Source organism: Pongo abelii, chromosome 1 (assembly GCF_028885655.2).
Source record: "Pongo abelii isolate AG06213 chromosome 1, NHGRI_mPonAbe1-v2.0_pri, whole genome shotgun sequence".
Classification (NCBI taxonomy): Eukaryota; Metazoa; Chordata; class Mammalia; order Primates; family Hominidae; genus Pongo; species Pongo abelii.
The window spans coordinates 96877657-96884437 of record NC_071985.2 but is presented as its reverse complement, the minus strand read 5'-3'; positions in this window follow the sequence as shown (position 1 = coordinate 96884437).

Below are 6781 nucleotides of genomic sequence, written 5' to 3'. Positions count from 1 at the left end.
GTTGCCAGAAAACAGTCAGTTCTCCACTCTCTACTTCAAATAAGACTCTCGCTTCTTGTTCTACAAGGTCCTAGAAGGAGAAGTAAAAAAAAGACTCTCGATTCTTAGGCTGGGAATGCAGGCTCTGAGAGTAGTAACAGCCTATGAATTGCCCAGCAGTGCTGAAACTGGTTTAAGGCCCCATTTACATCCTTAAGAATTATTATTATTGGCCGGGCACAGGGGCTCATCCCTGTAATCCCAGCACTTTGGGAGGCTGAGGTGGATGGATCACCTGAGGTCAAGAGTTCGAAACCAGCCCGGTCAACATGGTGAAACCCAGTCTCTACTAAAAATACAAAAATTAGCTGGGTATGGTGGCATGCGCCTGTAATCCCAGCTACTCAGGAGACTGAAGCAGGAGACTCTCTTTTTTTTTTTGAGACAGGGTCTCGCTCCTTCGCCCAGGCTGGAGTGCAGTGGTGCGATCTCGGCTCACTGCAAGCTCTGCCTCCCAGGTTCACCCCATTCTCCTGCCTCAGCCTCCCAAGTAGCTGGGACTACAGGCGCCTGCCACCTCGCCCGGCTAATTTTTTGTATTTTTAGTAGAGACGGGGTTTCAAGGTGTTAGCCAGGATGGTCTCAATCTCCCGACCTCGTGATCTGCCCGCCTCGGCCTCCCAAAGTGCTGGAATTACAGGTGTGAGCCACCACACCCGGCTGAGAATCTCTTGAACCCAGGAGGCAGAGGTTGCAGTGAGCCGAGGTGGCACCACTGCACTCCAGCCTGGGCAACAGAGGGAGACCCTGTCTCAGAAAACAAAAAACAAAAAACAAAAAACAGGCACAGTGGCTCACTCCTGTAATCTCAGTACTTTGGGAGGCTGAGGTGGGCGAATCACATGAGATGAGGAGTTCGAGACCAGCCTGACCAACATGGAGAAACCCAGTCTCTACTAAAAATACAAAATTAGTTGCCAGACGTGGTGGCTCACACCTGTAATCCCAGCACTTTGAGAGGCCGAGGCAGGTGGATCATGAGGTCAGGAGTTCGAGACCATCCTGGCCAATACAGGGAAACCCCGTCTTTACTAAAAATAGAAAAATTAGCCAGATATGGTGGCGCATGCCTGTAGTCCCAGCTACTCAGGAGGATGAGGCAGGAGAATCGCTTGAACCTAGGAGGCGGAGGTTGTGGTGGGCTGAGATTGCACCATTGTACTCCAGCCTGGGCAACAGAGCAAGACACTCTCTCAAAAAAAAAAACACATACAAAATTAGCCGGGCATAGCGATGCATGCCTGTAATCCCAGCTACTCAGGTGACTGAGGCAGGAGAATTGCTTGAACCCAGGAGGTGGAGGCTTCAGTGAGCCAAGGTCTCACCACTGCATTCCAGCCTGGGCCACAGAGTGAGACTATCTTAAAAAAAAAAAAAAAGGCTAGGTATAGTGGCTCAACCCTGTAATCCCAGCAGCTTGGGAGGCCGAGGTGGATGGATCACAAGGTCAGGAGTTTGAGATCAGCGTGGCCTACATGGTGAAACCCCATCTCTACTAAAAATACAATAATTAGTCAGGCACGGTGGCTCATGTCTGTAATCCCAGCACTTTTGGGAGGCTGAGGCGGGTGGATCACCTGAGGCGGGAGTTCGAGACCAGCCTGACCAACATGGAGAAACCCCGTCTCTACTAAAAATACAAAATTAGCCAGGCGTGGTGGCACATGCTTGTAATCCTGGCTACTAGGGAGGCTGAGGCAGGAGAATCACTTGAACCTGGGAGGCGGAGGTTGCAGTGAGCCGAGATCGCGCCATTGCACTCCAGCCTGGGCAACAAGAGTGAAACTCCGTCTCAAAAAAAAAAAAAAAGTACAATAATTAGCTGGGCGTGGTGGTGTAATCCCAGCTGGGTTGGGTGTAATCCCAGCTACTCAGGAGGCTGAGGCAGGAAAATTGCTTGAACCCAAGAGGCAGAAGTTGCAGTGAGCCGAGATCGTGCCATTGCACTCCAGTCTGGGCAACAAGAGCGAAACTCAATCACACAAAAAAAGTATTAGGGACCTAAAGAACTTTTGTTTATGTGGATATCTATTGATATTTGCCATAGTAGATATTAAAACAAATCCTTATTTATTTATTTTTTAATTTTTTTTTTTTTTTTGAGACAGAGTCTTGCTCTGTCACCCAGGCTGGAGAGCAGTGGCACGATCTCAGCTCACTGCAAGCTCCACCTCCCGGGTTCACCCCACTCTCCTGCCTCAGCCTCCCGAGTACCTGGGACTACAGGCGCCCGCCACCACGCCCGGCTAATTTTTTTGTATTTTTAGTAGAGACGGGGTTTCACCGTGTTAGCTAGGATGGTCTCGATCTCCTGACCTCGTGATCCGCCCATCTCGGCCTCCCAAAGTGCTGGGATTACAGGCGTGAGCCACCGCGCCCAGCCACAAATCCTTATTTATTAACTCATGTAAGATAACAATAATAAGCCTATTACATGTTAATAATTTTTGACTGCTTTATCAAGAACATTCTTATGTGAAACCAGCCTTTTCAATGTGCAGTGGTGAAGAATGCATGCAATACTAATTGGGTGCCACTGCCTTGATTTATGTAAAGCCACAGCAGTTTTGCCCCATTGCTTTTGCACTTCGATGCAATGTGTCAACTCTGTCAAAAGGGCAAATAACGTATTAGAATTATTATGAAAATCATTTGACCTCATCTGTGCCCTGAAAAAACATTTGGGACTCCCAGGAGTTGCGGACCACACCTTGAGAACTGTTATGTTACTCAATGGCTGGCATACAGTAGGAATCAGATAATTAGTATGGACTGAATGGAGAGGCCTGGGAGCTGGGGAGGAAGTGGGGGTCGGGTGGGAACATACGGGTGCCTTTCAGCCCAGATGAAATTTGGGGATTGTCCACCTGCTCCTTCATTCCCCATGTCAGTGTAGACAAATGTTGAGTCATAGTTTGCAAAATGCCTCTCAGCTGGGCCAGGAGCCCTGGTTTCCCTGCTGGACCCACCCCTCACCCCTCCTTCCCAGGCAGGCAGGCAGGAATGCGGGGGAGAGGTGGCTGCAGCTCCACCGCCCTCATGGGGGAGGAAAGTGCCAGACATTTCTTCAGGACCATCCATCAAGTGCAGGCAGGCCTCTCCCCTGACCTCCCAGGCCTCTTCCTGGAGTCCACCCTGTAGGACCTGGACGTAGGATGGCCACTGGGAGCTTGGAGGTCTGGCGTGGCACAGCTCACTGGGACACAGCTGGCAGTTTGGGATGAAGAAAGGATAAATTGCTCCCGTCCTGTCCAGTGACTCTTCTTGTTTTGTGCTTCCTGCCCACCCTTTTTGGCCCCAGTCAGGCTCAATTTATTGGGAGAGGGAGCAGACATGGTCCAGTCCTCTCACCAGCCAAGCCGGGAATGAACAGCACTGGGAAGGCCTAACCAAGAATGGTTGTCCTGTCAACCACAGCTACTGAACTTCCTGATGGGCCCTAGTGGCCCTGTAGCCTCTCATACCCTAGTTCCTCCCCACAAGGGTAGTAGACAGCCCCTGAAGAGACTGGCTATGATAAAGAGAGCTGTGAGGCCTAGGAAGTTAGATCAGGGTGGAGCTGGGACAGCTACGGGGACTTGGGCTCTGGGGAGAGGAGCCTTAAATGAGGTGGGGAAGAGGGGCAGGGAGTGGACGACTGAGGAGCTCCAGAAGCACAATTCTAGGAAATTGCCGGTCAGATCCTTCCGAGGCAGCCTGGCTCCACTGCGGGCACCGGGAGGGGAAGGGGCTGTGCGGCGGAGGTGAGGAGGGGCCAAAGGGGTCGATGATTTCAGCGGCCCGAGAACTTTCACTGGAACTAAGGAGATTTCCTTCCGGAGGAAGGCCCCTGAAGCCAGGAAGAACTGGGAAAGCCATTCCTGAGGGGGCAGGAGGGTAGCTAGCAATAAAGCCCTCCCCACAGGCCGGGGAGACCGTCTTGTGCCAGGAACCTCCGCCCACATGGGAGGGGCAGTCTAGCCTCTCAGTTTCCCGGGCTGTCCCGCCTAGTACGTTTGGGAGGGGTGGGGGCCACAGGGTTTCCCCAGAGTATGGTAAGAATAACAATAATAATTGGCATTCAGTTGTGCCTTGCAGTTGACAAAGGCTTTCACATACATTATCTCATCAGCCCACGTGACGCCCCTGGAAGAGTGGGGCGGGCTGAGAAGGCAGCTCAGCAGGCGGGTGGAAGGGCCAGCTGGAGGCTGTGCAGAGGGAACCCCCGCCCAGCCAGCCCCGAACAAGGCCATGGCCTGGAACAAAAATGGAGCTGACAGAAACAGACAAATAACCTCCTCCCTCACCCGCTCTTTTCTCTACGTCAAAGGGTTTGAGTAATGTATTTATCATAGCAGTATATTTAGTAATAATTATTTTTAAAAAAGATTTATACCTTTCAGGACAGATCCGTGGAATCTAATTAAGCAGAGGCCAGTTTTGCAGACTGAAAGTCAATTTTTTAATTAAATTGCAGGAGCTATAAAAATAAATAAATTAACCATTAAAAAAAAAGAAGAAGAAGAATGCTGTCCAGGGAGATTTAATCTCTTTGGGTTGGAACGCAAGTGAGATTCCAGGCGAGGTGTTTACCGCCAAGATGAAGGGTCGGGATGCGGATGAATTTGGTGTTGCACAAAGACAGGAGAGGACACTCTGGAGGAAGATGAAACCACATCCCGTGCGTGCTCCGAGACTGCATTCTACCAGGAACAGGGGAGGTGGTGGCAAAAACCTGCTTGACTGTACCTCAGACCAAGGTTAGAGAAGCAGTGAGAGAGTCCAGACAGGAAAAGACCCCAGCCATCCACTTCCATACCACATACACTGGCACCAGTGAGTCAGAGGATAGGCTGGTTGCCCTTTAAGAACCTTTCCAAAGGGAAGATTCCATAATCAGGCACATCTGCTCATGACAGTGGCACCCTGTCTGAACTTGATGCAATCATCCCAGTATGACTGACTGTCTTTGGCTTCCAAATGTGGACTACATATGGTATGCCTTGGCTATTGCATGTCCGATGATCTGGTCAGCCCACTAAACTTCAGGCAGGGAAAAACTAGGCCAAAATACCATGCAGATCTCAGTGTTCAAAACTGGCACAATTACACTCCTCTATCAAATGAGAGGCAGTGCAAAGTTGGGTAAGAGGCTGGACTCTGGAGATAGCCTGCCTGGATTTAGATCCCAGCTCTGTCACTCATAATCAATGTAACCTTGTGCAGACTACTCAGCTTCTCTCTGCCCTGAGTTTTCTATTCTGTAACTCAGGAGTGATCATAAAACCTACTTCATAGGTTTGTTTTGAGAATTACATGACTTAATAATTCCTGTTACGTGCTCAGAACACTGGCAGGTAATAACAATTAGGTAAGTGTTTGTTGGTATGATTAAGAGTCAACATTATACAAACCATAGCGCTAGACTTTTTTTTTTTCTTTTTCTTTTTTTTTTTTTTTTTTTTTTTGAGACAGAGTTTCACTTTGTCTCCTAGGCTGGGCAAGAGTGCAGTGGAGCAATTATAGCTCACTGCAACCTGGAACTCCTGGGGTGAAGTGATCCACCTACCTCAGCCTCTGGAGCAGCCAGGCCTACAGGAGCACACCACCCCCACCAGCTAATTCTTCTTTTTCTTTTTTGGAGATGAAATCTCACTCCGTCGCCCAGGCTGGAGTGCAATGGCATTATCTCAGCTCACTGCAGCCTCCACCTTCCAGGTTCAAGCGATTCTCCTGCCTCAGCCTCGGTGGGATTACAGGTGCCTGCCACCAAGCCTGGCTAATTTTTGTATTTTTAATTAATTAGTTGTTTATTATTATTATTATTGAGACGGAGTCTCACTCTGTTGCCCAGGCTGGAGTGCAGTGGCATGATCTCTGCTCACTGCAACCTCCGCCTCCCGGGTTCAAGCGATTCTCCTGCCTCAGCCTCCTGAATAGCTAGGATTACAGGTGCCTGATACCATGACTGGCTAATTTTTGTATTTTTAGTAGAGACAGGGATTCACCATGTTGGTCAGGCTAGTCTCGAGCTCCTGACCTCGTGATCTGCCCGCCTCGGCCTCCCAGAGTGCTGGGATTACAGGCGTGAGCTGCCACGCCTGGCCTAATTTTTGTATTTTTAGTAGAGATGGGGTTTCGCCATGTTGGCCAGGCTGGTCTGACCTCAGGTGATCCACCTGCCTTGGCCTCCCAAAGTGCTAGAATTACAGGCGTGAGCCACCATGACTGGCCCCCAGCTAATTTTTAAAAAATTTTAGTAGGGACAAAGTTTCACTATGATGCCAAGGGTGGACTCAAACTCCTGGCCTCAAGTGATCTTCTTGCCTTGGCCTCCCAAAGTGCTGGGATTATAGGTGTGAGCCAACGCACCTGGCCCATAATGCTAGATTTAAGGAGTTGCTTATATCTGGAGAATAGTTGGAAGTAAAATGCAGCACCTGATTGAACCCCTTAATGAGAGATACTAGTAAGATCTAAAAATCTTTGTATTAGAAAAAGTACAGATTAGGCCGGGCGCGATGGCTCATGCCTGTAATCCCAGCACTTTAGGAGGCTGAGGTAGGCAGATCACCTGAGGTCGGGAATTCGAGACCAGCCTGACCAACATGGAGAAACCCCATCTCTACTAAAAATACAAAAAAAAAAAAAAAAAATAGCCAGGCGTGGTGGCACATGCCTGTAATCCCAGCTACTGGGGAGGCTGAGGCAGGAGAACCGTTTAAACCCAGGAGGCGGAGGTTCCGGTGAGCCGAGATGGCGC